This window comes from Suncus etruscus, chromosome 3 (assembly GCF_024139225.1).
Source record: "Suncus etruscus isolate mSunEtr1 chromosome 3, mSunEtr1.pri.cur, whole genome shotgun sequence".
NCBI lineage: Eukaryota > Metazoa > Chordata > Mammalia > Eulipotyphla > Soricidae > Suncus > Suncus etruscus.
The window spans coordinates 102,125,870-102,138,847 of NC_064850.1; the positions used below are offsets into that span (position 1 = coordinate 102,125,870).

The 12,978-nt window shown below is 32.3% G+C and overlaps 1 non-coding gene across 1 annotated transcript; it reads left to right on the forward strand.

Moving 5' to 3' along the window:
- The first annotated feature begins 1,075 nt into the window (after positions 1-1,075).
- Positions 1,076-1,208, forward strand: LOC126005118 (small nucleolar RNA SNORA51). The gene has a single exon (XR_007494294.1). It is a non-coding gene; the product is annotated as a small nucleolar RNA SNORA51 (small nucleolar RNA).
- Positions 1,209-12,978: the final 11,770 nt, after the last annotated feature.

The window sequence follows — 12,978 nt, forward strand, 5'->3', positions numbered from 1 at the left end:
TATATGAAACTTCTGCCATCCACAGATAAATCTTATTACTGTGTCAATATTTTTTTTATTTTTAGTTTTTAGTTTTTGGGTCACACACGGTGGTGCTCAGGATTTACTCCCGACTGCACTCAGAAATAGCTCCTGGCAGACTCAGAGACCATATGGGATGCCGAGAATTGAACCCAAGTCTGTCCGGCTCGCCAAGTGCAATGAAAAATCCCTACAGCTGTGCAATCGCTCCAGCTCGTACTGTGTTTATTTTTTTAAGGATATAATGTATGGCCACCAAGAATTAAATTCAGAAATACGCAGAATGTCATTTTTCCTTCTATATTTTTTTCTAAATTTATTTCCTAATTAATAATGGAGTCATGAGCAGTATGATTGGTGGTATCATGGAAAGTAGAAAATAAAACTTCCTTGGAAATTGCCCTGAATTTTTGTTTCAAGAGATCTGCATGGTGGGAGAGAAATTCATCAGCAAGGTTTCTCTCTGAAGTGGCAAAATTTAAAATTATACCATAATTTTGGGCATATTGGGTTTGTTAAATTCTTTTTTTTTTGTTTGCTTTTGGGTCACACACTGTGGCACTCAGGGGTTACTCTTGGCTCTGCCCTGAGAAGTCACTCCTGGCAGGCTCCAGGGACCATATGGGATGGTGGATATCAAATCTAGGTCTGTTGGCCAAATGCAAAGCAAATGCCTTACAGCTGTGCTATCACATTACCACGCCCCCAAGTTTGTTAAGTTCTTGTATAAAAGCACCATATATGAATTTAAAATGACTCAAGAATAACTTTTGTACTTAAATATATAATAAAGCAAAAAGTAACAGTCATATAATTTTAATACAATAATCAATTAGGATAAATTTCAGTGTTGTTTCTTTACATAAGGTATATTTTAATATGAATCCATACATATGTTAAAATAGTTTTAAGTACATTGAATAATTTTTAGACTATAATATTTGTAAAATATTGTCAATTATCATCTTGATTACTAAGTATTTTTGAGACCCAATAAAAACTTACTGAAGAAAAAAGCATATATGACTTCCAATATTAACATCAATACTTATTATGCCTCCCAATTCTTACCACAGGCTGTGTTCTTTACACTGACTGTATAAAAAGAGGAGGTACAGTAAATGCACCCCATATACCCCTCAACCCAGGCCCTTTGCCTGGTCTGTATTGTGACTTGGGGGACAAAAATATTTATTATTTACCTATATTTTTTGACTAAATTACTTCTTGAATCTCAATCTTCATAAAAATTTGAGAAAATAAATAATAGTGATATTTCATAAATGAATAATGTTAATTATGCCAATAATTAACTTTAATTAAAATATACATTTTTATTTATAAATCAAGGTTTGGGGACTAAACAGTTTACAATGATTTTTAAACTATTTTGATATTATATATTTTTACTTAATAAAAAATTAAGAATTGTTTTTTATTTTGCTTTGTTAGTTTTTTTTTTTTTTTTTGGTTTTTGAGCCACACCCGTTTGATGCTCAGGGGTTACTCCTGGCTATGCGCTCAGAAATCGCCCCTGGCTTGGAGGGACTATATGGGATGCCGGGGGATCGAACCGCAGTCCTTCCATGGCTAGTGCTTTTGCTTTGTTAGTTTTAAATGATAAATTTTACATACTATTCTTTCCTGTAATGGTATATTAAATTCCTTTTGAAACACACAAAGCCAATTTCTGGAATAAAATATAAAAATAAAGCACACTTGATTGTCAAAGGATGTCAAATTCACAAAGGGCTATAAATCTTGTTTTATTCATATAATTCTAGAAATCATTGCAGAGATGTACTTACTCTCAGAGAAAAAGATCAAAATTTCATCTTTCATCACAAACTAACCAGAGAAATGGTTCTCTTCAACCATAGAATGGAGAGCAATTCCTGAGGAAGAAAAGTGAGAAGAGTCACTGAACCCATTTATAAACCCAGACATAAGTCTAACACATAAGCTGCACAGCATGAGATCAACCCAAACAGTATAATGAAGCCTTTGAAAGTTGACATTTGGGATGACATATGAACCACCCACATAAGTATCAGACTAACCTCTGAATCATGCATGAATGTGAAGACTAAACCAGCATAGGAAAGACTTAAAGCAGTAAAGAAAAGCAGCCTTAAGAAGGAAAAGAAAAACAATATGTATTTCAACAAGTATAAACAACTATTAGAAAAAAGTGTTCAAGAGTTAGAACAGGGGTAAAGTACCGTGTACACAGCTGACCTAGATTCAATCTCCAGCATGTCCCCTGATCACTACAAGCACAAAACCAGAAGAAAGCCCTTAGTGAAATGGGGTTTAGTACACAATATAATCATTGCTTCATAATTAGAACATCAGAGTTATATTTAGGTAAGTAAATCTAAAAGTGTAAAATATGATAGCACTACTTCAACAAAAAATACCAAATAACATATAAGCTGGAAAGATCCATTTAAAGTAGGAAATAAGCTCATCTAATTTTTTCAAATGTAGTATTGATGATATCTTTACAAATCTGAATATTTTGTAAAAATCAGAATAACTAATCCAATGAAATTAAACTCTGACTCTATTTAAATGTAAAGAAAAATATCCCAAACTGTTTTATAATATATGAGATATCAATTTATTCATAAACTATTTAATTAAAATATGTTTAATATTCTATGTAGATAACCTTAAATTTGCTTCAAGAGGGACAGGTGATAGTACAGCAATATATGATGCTTGTCTTTCACACAGCCAATATGGGTCAAATCCCAGTATCATATCCTTTGTATCTCTAAACTTTAGAATAATTTCTGAAGCAGTAGTAAATCCTGAGAACACTAGCCATAGCTCCCAACACCTTCCTAAAGTTTACTTGAACAATAAATTTGATATAATTTCAGAACAATTTATAAAAGTTTATGATCTGATAGACCAAACTATGGAAAATATATTTTAGCTTGAAGAAAGAATTCAAATTTGAATACAAGCCCTTATAGAATGAGAGTAAAAACTTAGCCAATACATTTTTCAAAAGTAATTCTAGAAACAATGAATTGAGGAAATGCTGTTAAGCTAAAATTTTCTTTAAAGCAGGTTGATAAAATTGTAAGAACAATGAGAGTAATATGGACGTTTTCATAGTTTCCTTTCATAATTATAAAATAAAATAATTTAATTTGTAAAGTATTGCTTATCATGAAATCTAAAAGGTGGTGTCAAATTTTATGTTTTAATGTTTCTCTTTGACAAAGCATTGATCAGAAAAATTGTGTGGCTGTGAACCAAATTTAGGGTAAGGGATTTATTGAAAAAGACTGGCAGTAAAACAAAATAAACAAAACACAAACATGACTGCATATGATGGCTGGACATCAAGTTCCAAAGTTTCTTTATTAAAAATATAAATATATGCATCCCATGCATTTTAAAACTGCTAATGCCCCTTGACAGCCACAAAGGAGCTATTGTTAGTATCTATTTTTGAGGACTAATGAAAATAAAAGGATTATTTTTTTTCTACAACATATTGTATAACACAAAAATTGTGCAAAACATTTGTTTGCAACAATTTTTAAAATATGCTAAAAAAAGTGGTGGGAAAGCCAAACCCTGCCACTCCAGCACCCCTACTTTTTATTTTTCTTGTTTTGTTTTGATTTGTTAGTTTTTGACTTTATTTTCCTTCTCTTTTTTCTTCCACTTTTCTCTTTCTTTTTCACTATTCCCTCTCTTTCTTTTTTTTTTTTTTTTTTTTTCGGGTCACACCCATTTGATGCTCAGGGGTTACTCCTGGCTAAGCACTCAGAAATTGCCCCTGGCTTGGGGGAACCATATGGGACTTCAGAGGATCAAACTGCATTCGCGATCTTTTCTTGGCTAGTGCTTGCAAGGCAGACACCTTACCTCTAGCGCCACCTCGCCCGGCCCCTCCTCTTTCTTTTTTTGGTAGTTGTTACCAAATTTTTCTCTCCCTTTTTTCTTATCCTTTTTATCTTCAATGATGGTGGAATGGATGCTCAATCTACAGCAAAGTGGAGACCAGTTGTACTAGCATTCTAGGGGGTAATGGAGGGAGATATGGGATGTATACTGGGAGCAGGGGCGGAGGGAGGACAGCACTGGTGGTGGGAATGCCCCTCATTCATTGTCACTATGTACCATAAATGATGCAGTGAAAGATTTGTAATACACTTTGGTCACAATCAAAATTTAAAAAAATTAAAATAAAAAAATATTAAGAGTCTCTTCATCAACTATTGTCCTGGGGAGCTATAGTAATCATCACATGTGATGTTTATGAGGAGTGATGCCTGAACACAGAGCTAGAAGTACATCCTGAACAACTGGGTATTCCAACAACCCTCTTGTGTAAAAATAAAAAAAGAAAATTAAAATAAAAAAATAAATTGAGATTAAAGCAACTACAATAACAATTAGTGCCAAATTAAATACTAAATATGGAGACCTATCCTAAGATATTCACTCCAAGTAACAGTGTTTCAATGATCATAAAAAATGGTATCTGCCTTTAATATTCACTGAACCCAAGGGTTTAGGAAAGGTTTTGAGTGCCTATAGTAAAATGTGTAAGACTAAGTCATCTGTCGTATTCCAGATTTTTTGTATTAGCCTATAAAACTATCAATTGACTTTCAATATAGAGGTGAAGATCTTCATTCCTCCCTGATGGATTCAGATATATGATGATAGTTTATTGAATGATTATATTATTTCTATTAAATCAGCATCTCCAATTCCTTCCCTGCTCTGATAAATAAATGCTTAGTTCTGATTCAGATCACATTCTCCATTGTATTCAAGAGATTGGCAGATTAATTGGGTTTTTGTAGTATCTCAAGATGATTAATTATGAGTTTGCTATCTAGATTAATATTTAGAACATTTCTCTAGAGTTGGTGTTCTAGTACTGGCTTTTACTACCGTGGGAAATTTTAGCTCAATTCTTAAACTATTAAATAAGAATTTAGATAAACTGTTCAGCTTCCAGAATTTAAAATTCAAGTCCATCACTTAACACACTCAATGACAGCGTGGGCTGAGCTTTATTTTCTAAAGTTATCATGCAAAATTAATTTATTTAAGTTGTCTCTAACTGTAATACTGAGCTTTTATAGTGTCGTTTTCAAGAAGATTTAATTTGCTCATTCTACGTGGTATAGCCAAGTAATCTTTCCTCTGATATTTTCCACTTTGTTCAATGACTCAACATCTTTTAAATGTAATTTCATTTTAAATGAGTAACAAATCATCCTAATTAGCATTGAAGTCAAGATGGTTGTGTATTCTTTTTATTATTTTTGTTTAGTGCTTTACTTGGAAATACTGGCATATTTTATATGCCTTCTTATTTTCATTCATTACATACTTCTAACGCGCAAAAATGCTGTAAAGACTTATTTTTCATGCTAATGAGAAACTCTGATGAGTATATCAGTCTAAGGAAAGTTGCCAATTTGATATCTACTACAGTGATTCTAAATTTTTTATATAGCAATGTCAAAAAATTGTTACTTTTTTTAAAGAGCCTCAGTTGATTTAATTTTAATGTATTTTTTACTTGTTAGAATTGTAGTTTTGAAATAAATGTCAGGCAGTCACTTTCCAATGATAATTAAACATATATGAAATCTACAAATACACTATGAGATCAAATTGGCAAACTTGATACATATGAAAAAGACATTCATGAAAATATTTAAGTTTCTTCTTTTCTCGGGAAGACACTAAAAGTAAACATAATTTAATTTTATACTCATATCTCTCACAGCATAAAAAGTCAAATATGAAGAAAGTGTCTAAAACAGAAATTCTCTCAACAGAATATATTTTAATAATACATGATCTATTACAATGATCTAATGATCATTAGATCTAAGGATCTAATACAATAATCTATGATCTTCATAATAGTAAACAAATAAAATCAATAGCATTTACCTAGAGAAACATGGATACAATAAGAATATCAAATAATGTTCATTTATGACTTTTTTCTTTAAGTCTAGAGATAAATTATTAATCTGAAGTTTAAAAATTAGCAAGGTCTTGCCTACTTAAAAACAGAAAACACATTTTTTCATCTTTTTGTCGGGGGGCACATCTGGTGGTCCTCAGAAGTTACTCCTGGATCTGGCTCAGAAATTGCTCATGACTGACTGGCTCAGGAGACCCTCTGGAATGCTGGGGATCTAACGTGGTTCAGCTGTGTGCTAGGTAATCACCCTACCCACTGTGCTATTGCTGTGGTACTTACATATGCTCTCTGACCCCTCTTCTTGTGTCTTTACTCTCTTCACCCTTTGTCATTTTGAAACTTCTAATGCATACCTTTCCTTCTTTTTCTTATTTTTTAAAATAATTTCCCTGCCACATACTTGGAAGAAAATGTATTATGATAAACTATGTCAACAATTTAATACATGTTTTTTAAATAAAGCAGATTAAAAAACTTTTTTTTTTAAATTGGGTGAAGAGTGCTAATACAGTGGGAAGTATGGATGGGAATGAGGGATGAGGGGGTACTTGGATTTCCAAAGGGGGGAAAGGGGAAGGTATATGGTAGGGGTAGGAAGGGAGAAACGAGAAAATACATTGGAAAGGAAGGGAAAAGAGGAAAGAAAAAAAGTAGAGATAAGAGTGGAGAAGAAATGATAAAAAGAGAAAGTAGTGAGAAGAGAGGAGAGAATAGTAAGGGAATGTGAGTTTGCTTGAGTGTGATCGATGAGTATAGTCAGTAGTTTAAGTCCGTATGTCACGGGTACTGCTTCGGTGGTCTGACTGGCCACGTGCTTCGATTCCTAAAAGAAGGTATAACCTTGAAAAAAAGTGTATGTTAAAGAGTTTTCTCGGGACCATCTTGTAGTGCCACCTAGGAATGGTATCTCGTGTGGTATCCCGAGCTGCCATCTTGGTTTATCCACCCTTTGTATCCAAGGATGTCTGTGGACAGAAAAACTCAGAGGTTAAAAAACTTTTAAAAAGATGAAGTAGGCACATATATGGTTCATATTAAACAATAGGCCTTCTTTGCATGAGATCTGGGTTTGATTCCTGTTTCCAACAAATGAGATAATAAAACAAAAGAGCTGAAGAATATAATTTAAATATCACTGATTTAATTGAGCACCCTTTATCCAGAAAAAAAATAAAGAATATGTAGTCTCATAATAAACTTTAGTTTTAAATTTTTGCTTTTCTTTATTGTAATCTACTGTGATCACCTATTAAACTATTACAAAGGAGGATATTCAAGTTAGTAGGATGGAGAAGACTTAGATCCTATGTAAACAATGTGCCATTATAAATTCTTTTGTAGAAAATTGAGGCCTACAATGGGTAATAACCATGCATCGATTATGTAAACTGAAAGGATATTTCATTTTACTTCCAACTTAAATTTTTTCTTACTGTATTTTTTAACATATTGGATCAGAACTCTTTTTTTTTGTTTCTTTGTTTTGTTTTTGGGTCACACCTGGAGGTCCTCAGGGGTTACCCTGATTCTGGAGTTCAGAAAAATCTCCTGGCAGGCTTGGGGGAACAGATGGGATTCTGGGAATTGAATTAGGGTCTGTTCAGGTCTGGCTGCATGCAAGGCAAAAGCCCTACCACTGTTTTATCACTCCAAGATACTCTATCAGAACTCTTCAAGAAAATTAACTGACAAAGGAAAAAAGTTTTAAAAAGAATTAAGTCATTCTATGTTTGAATTAATGATGCTGAAATTAAAGCCATAAATTATTATTATTATTATTATTATTATTATTATTATTATTATTTGGTTTTTGTGGGCCATACCTGCTTGCTGCTCAGGGGTTACTCCTGGATAAGCGCTCAGAATTGCCCCTGGCTTGGAAGGACCATATGGGATGCTGGGGGATCGAACCTCAGTCCTTACTTGGCTAGTGCTTGCAAGGCAGACACCTTACCTCTAGCGCCACTTCACCGGCCCCCAGAAATTAAATTTACTTAAAAATTTGAGCCTATGTAAATTTAAGTCAACAATAAATTGATTTCTACATTGATTTGCAATTAAAATATAAAGTTTAAAATGTGAGTCAAATAACATTGATAATTTCTTGTCTTCTAAGATTACAGAGATTCTTTTTTTTTTTTTTTTTTTTTTTTTGGTTTTTGGGTCACACCCGGTGACGCTCAGGGGTTACTCCTGGCTATTGCACTCAGAAGTCGCTCCTGGCTTGAGGGACCATATGGGACACCGGGGGATCGAACCGTGGTCCATCCAAGGCTAGCGCAGGCAAGGCAGGCACCTTACCTCTAGCGCCACCGCCCGGCCCCTACAGAGATTCTTAAATAGATTTTTGTTCATTTGTGAAGCTGCTACTTCTCACTGATGTAATTTATTTTTAAGTTCAGGAGTGAAACTAGTTCTAGGGAATGGACCCAATCACTACAAAGTAACACATATAGATATATTAAAGGATACAAAGTCATCACAAAATTAATATTATCTATACTGAATTTAAAAACAGGCTAATTTCTAAAGTCTAGACAAAACAGTTTTTTTTAACCAGGATTGTATATTTTGATACCAGAATCCATTAACTAGTGAATTTATTCTTTTATTATACTTTCAGTTAATGCTTTTAACTAGAATTAATTTGTATAATTTCTGTGCAAATATATGTACATATGTTTGTATTATATGCTTACATATGTGTGTTTGCAGAAATAAATAAAGATTCTTCCAAAAATAAGTACATTAGAGTTATTTCTGCCTTCTTTCTAAGTACCTCAAAATTTCAGAAATAGATAGTTTCTGTTACAGGGCATGTCAATTGTGTATGTCATTTCATTTTAATAATTTGTTTCTGATATCAGAGTATTGCAATCTCAACTTTTGTTTTAACTTAAAATTTTTCTTGAAGCTGTTATGATCAGGGGGCACAGAGAAAATAAGAGGGGTTGTGGCCTACTGGGAAAATGGCCGAGGGACGTGAATATTCTGATGAAGGGTTAGTGCTAGAATGTTTTCTGCATGAAAATCAACCATGGATGTAATCATAAATTATAGTGCTTATAAATAAATACAATTTAAAATATAATTTTATCTTTAAGAGTGCATTAAATTGTTTTTGTTTGAAAATAGATCCTCATCATTCATGAACTATATACTATAACAACATGAAGAGACAGAAAATAAAACATTCTACCATATGCTCTTCAAAACACTATACTTGTGATTTAATCTGCAAAACCATGGTCATCAATGTATAATTGATGTATAATTGACTGATGCAAAAATATAGTTGATTAATTGACCTGAATATATATAGAGTAAATTCTGAACCATAAGAACCCATAGGAAATCAAAATCATTTTGCCCCATGTTCACTTATCCCTGAGTGCAGAAACTAATAGGCCTTAGATATCTATGTACTACATGAATAAATCTTCAAGTTTATTGATTCAGCAGAGGTCTCAAGGCTTGGTAGCTGACCTCTTATTTTGGAGCTTTAGTTAATAATTATGGAAGTCAACAGATTATTTATTTCCTTTTGCCATTGTATCTAAAAAAATTTCTACTCCAAACTAATCATCCTCAAGTAATTGTACATGAATGAGCTGTTTTCATCCTATTTAAAAACATTTTGATATTGTTTGCACTGTTATGTCTCAAACTTTCTTGTTTTGTCTTTTACTTTCTTTCCAATGAATTCTATTTTCTTGCCGCCATTTAAAAATAGATAAACATATTTGGTCAAAAGGACTAAAGGTCAGTGCCAACATAAAATGCCCATGAAGAAACTTGTTTAAAGTCTAATCTAATTTAAGCATTTTCAGATAAAAGAAAGTCATGCAACTGAGAAAAGAGCCATGAGGCATAATTTTACTACTATTAATCTTCAGGTCAAAACAACAATTACAAATAATTAATAATCCAACCAAAATCACACATTCTTATTGGCTAGTTTTGTTCACTACTACTAACACTTAATGTTCTTTATCTAAAATTACTGAAGCCTCAGTCATGGCACCTCACTTTAATACTTGCAATTCTCCTTTTACCTTTCACCAAGTTCTTGATTGATACACAAGTTACTAACACTTCACTTCAAATTTTAACTTACCTTCCCCAAATCATTGCCCTCTTTCCCCTGCTGGGGATGTTTTCCTATAAAACCTAAAGCACTAAGGTATATAACAAAAGTGAGTTCAAAATAGCACATTTAATACTTCCCAGGTATGAGGCAATTACAGCCTTCTAATAGTGAAGTACAGAATTAGGAAGCTTATACAGCCACAGTCATGCTGAGAACCCCAGGGATCTCCCAATTAGACAGCAGTCTTAACTTCTAAGTGTCTTTTGGTTGGAGGCACTTTGAGGACTTGCCCTCTGCAAGCAGGAGTTTTGATAAAATGAAGTAACAGTTATCAAGGTATACAATAATCATTTGACTTTCTCAGGAGTATATGAGGAATAAGAGAGCAGAGAAGAATGAATTTATTCTATGAAAAAATAGTAGTTACTAAGAATAAATTATTTCACTTATAGATGCATGGATATATGTCACAAGACATATGTTTTTATAAGGACTGTGAGCTCATGAAAGAAGAATTTTTTTTCCTGGATACAGTCTGCACATCAGAGATGTTTTAACTGAAGAAAGGGAAAAAAAAACAGTAAAACAATCAAGTCTCATTAACTCTGAACTAGTTCATTTGTACCTATAATATTATATTATTGGAAACTGGTGGTCCAAATGAGTAATGAGAGGACTTGGGCAATTATCCTCTTAAAGTCAAAGATAAAGGAAAAATTCATGTAGCTAAAATATGAATGTATAAAATGAAAGCAGTGTGGATAAAATTGTAAGAGCAAGTGGTTTGTTTGTATATATTTGGAAAGCTCTGGCTATTTTAAAAAATGATATAACAATATAAGTGACATTGAATCATAGTAAAAGATTTTATACCCATGCAATGTATATTTTCTATTATGAATATGGTTTCATGTTCACAATTTACTGTGAATATTTTATAAATAACATAAACTTGTTGATGCCATAAATATATATATATATATATATATATATATATATATATATATATATATATATATATATATACCAGTACTAGTTTTCTAATTCAGGTAACATATTATAAACATGTCCAGTATTAGAAAACTAATATACAATTTTGGAGTTTTCATATAATAGGAATTGCCTGTGTAATTCTGTGATGCAAAAAGATCTTTAAAATTTGTGTCTTATTCATATTTTTTCAACTAAATAAACAATAAATAAAAATATATAGATGTTAAAATCTTATATAGCAACATTAGTAAGTTAACTTGTAGTAATTTAGTAAAATAATAATGATATATTCCATTTATTTTATTAACATGCATTGTTAAGGTTGCTAATGAATCATATACTTTGATTATTTTATGTATAAAATTTATGTATAAATTTTCAAAATTCAAAACTTTATGATGGTATTAACTATTTTTACTTTATAATATGTAGTAAAAGACAAAAAGCAAATGACTTTGTAATATGCTAAATTAAACAACCATTTTGCAGATAGCAAAATAAATTATTCTTATTTCTTTTTAGGTCTGAGGGCCAAACACAGCAGTTTTCAAGGACTCTAGATGTATGATAAAATTTCCTTCTATGTGGTGTTTGGGGAATATTAATTCTTCTTATTACTAACAACAACAACAACAACAAAAATAGTAACATCAATACTTAGAGATGTTTTCTGCATTGAGTAATCATATGCTACTCTGGTATGATGTGAGTTATACAAATGCTATGTGTGAATCTTTGATCCACCGTTTTAGAAGAATATTAACAGGATTTTTCTCTTCACATAAATTGATTCTCCTCTCCCTCACCCTGAGTAAGGACATTGTAGAAATATAATAAAGCACAATATTGATAGAAATATTTTAACAAGTATTTACTGCAAATTATTTAATATCTAATGGGAGGGAAAACTTGTACAGTAAATGGCAACTTCCTTACACTCAAGAACTTGGACCATATAAGCTAAGTGTGAGAATATTATGCTTAATTGACAGAATAGATAGTGAAGGGGTTGCAAAATCACAAGTCTAAGTGGTTTATGCTGCTTACAGATAAGTAAAGTAACAGAATGTCAGACACAAAGATGCATAAAATGTGATAAATTGCAAATGTGATCAACCTAAAGAATTAATTTTTAATGTTTAATGTCACAGTAGTTTAACAAATCCAGCTGGAGTTTTATTCTAGGTATAACTATGGAAATAAAACTTGCTCAATAATAATTTTGGATCATTTCTTTCACATTTGAATAAAACATGTTCTATTCTAAAGCTTTTCTATTAGTACAAACTCTTTTTTAAATTACTATCTTTTCTTCAACACGTTGATTACAAATTGATTGTACTTGGGTTTCAATCATGTAAAAAACACTCCCCTTCACTAGTGCAACACTCCCACTACTGATGTCCCAAATCTCCCTCCTCCCCACTCCTACCCCACCTGTACTCTAGACAGGCTTTCCACTTCCCTCATTCATTCATAGTGTTATGTAGTTCTCAGTGTAGTTATTTCTCTAACTGCACTCACCTCTCTTGGTGGTTAGCTTCATGTCACGAGCTGAACATTCCAGCTCTTCTCTCTGTGTTTCTGAGAATTATTGCAAAAATGTCTTTTATTTTTCTTAAAATCTATAGATGAGTGAGACTATTCTGTGTCTATCTCTCTCCCAGTAACTTATTTTGCTCAGCATAATAGATTTCATGTACATCCATGTAGAGGAATCTCCATATTGCTTTTTATAAATGTTAGACTAGATGGCATTCCCACCAGCAGTGAATGAGTTCCTTTTTCTCCAAATCCTCACTAGCACTGTTTGTTCTTATTCTTTGTGATGTGCGCCAATCTCTGTGGCATGAGATGGTACCTCATAGTTGTTTTGATTTGCATCTCTCTG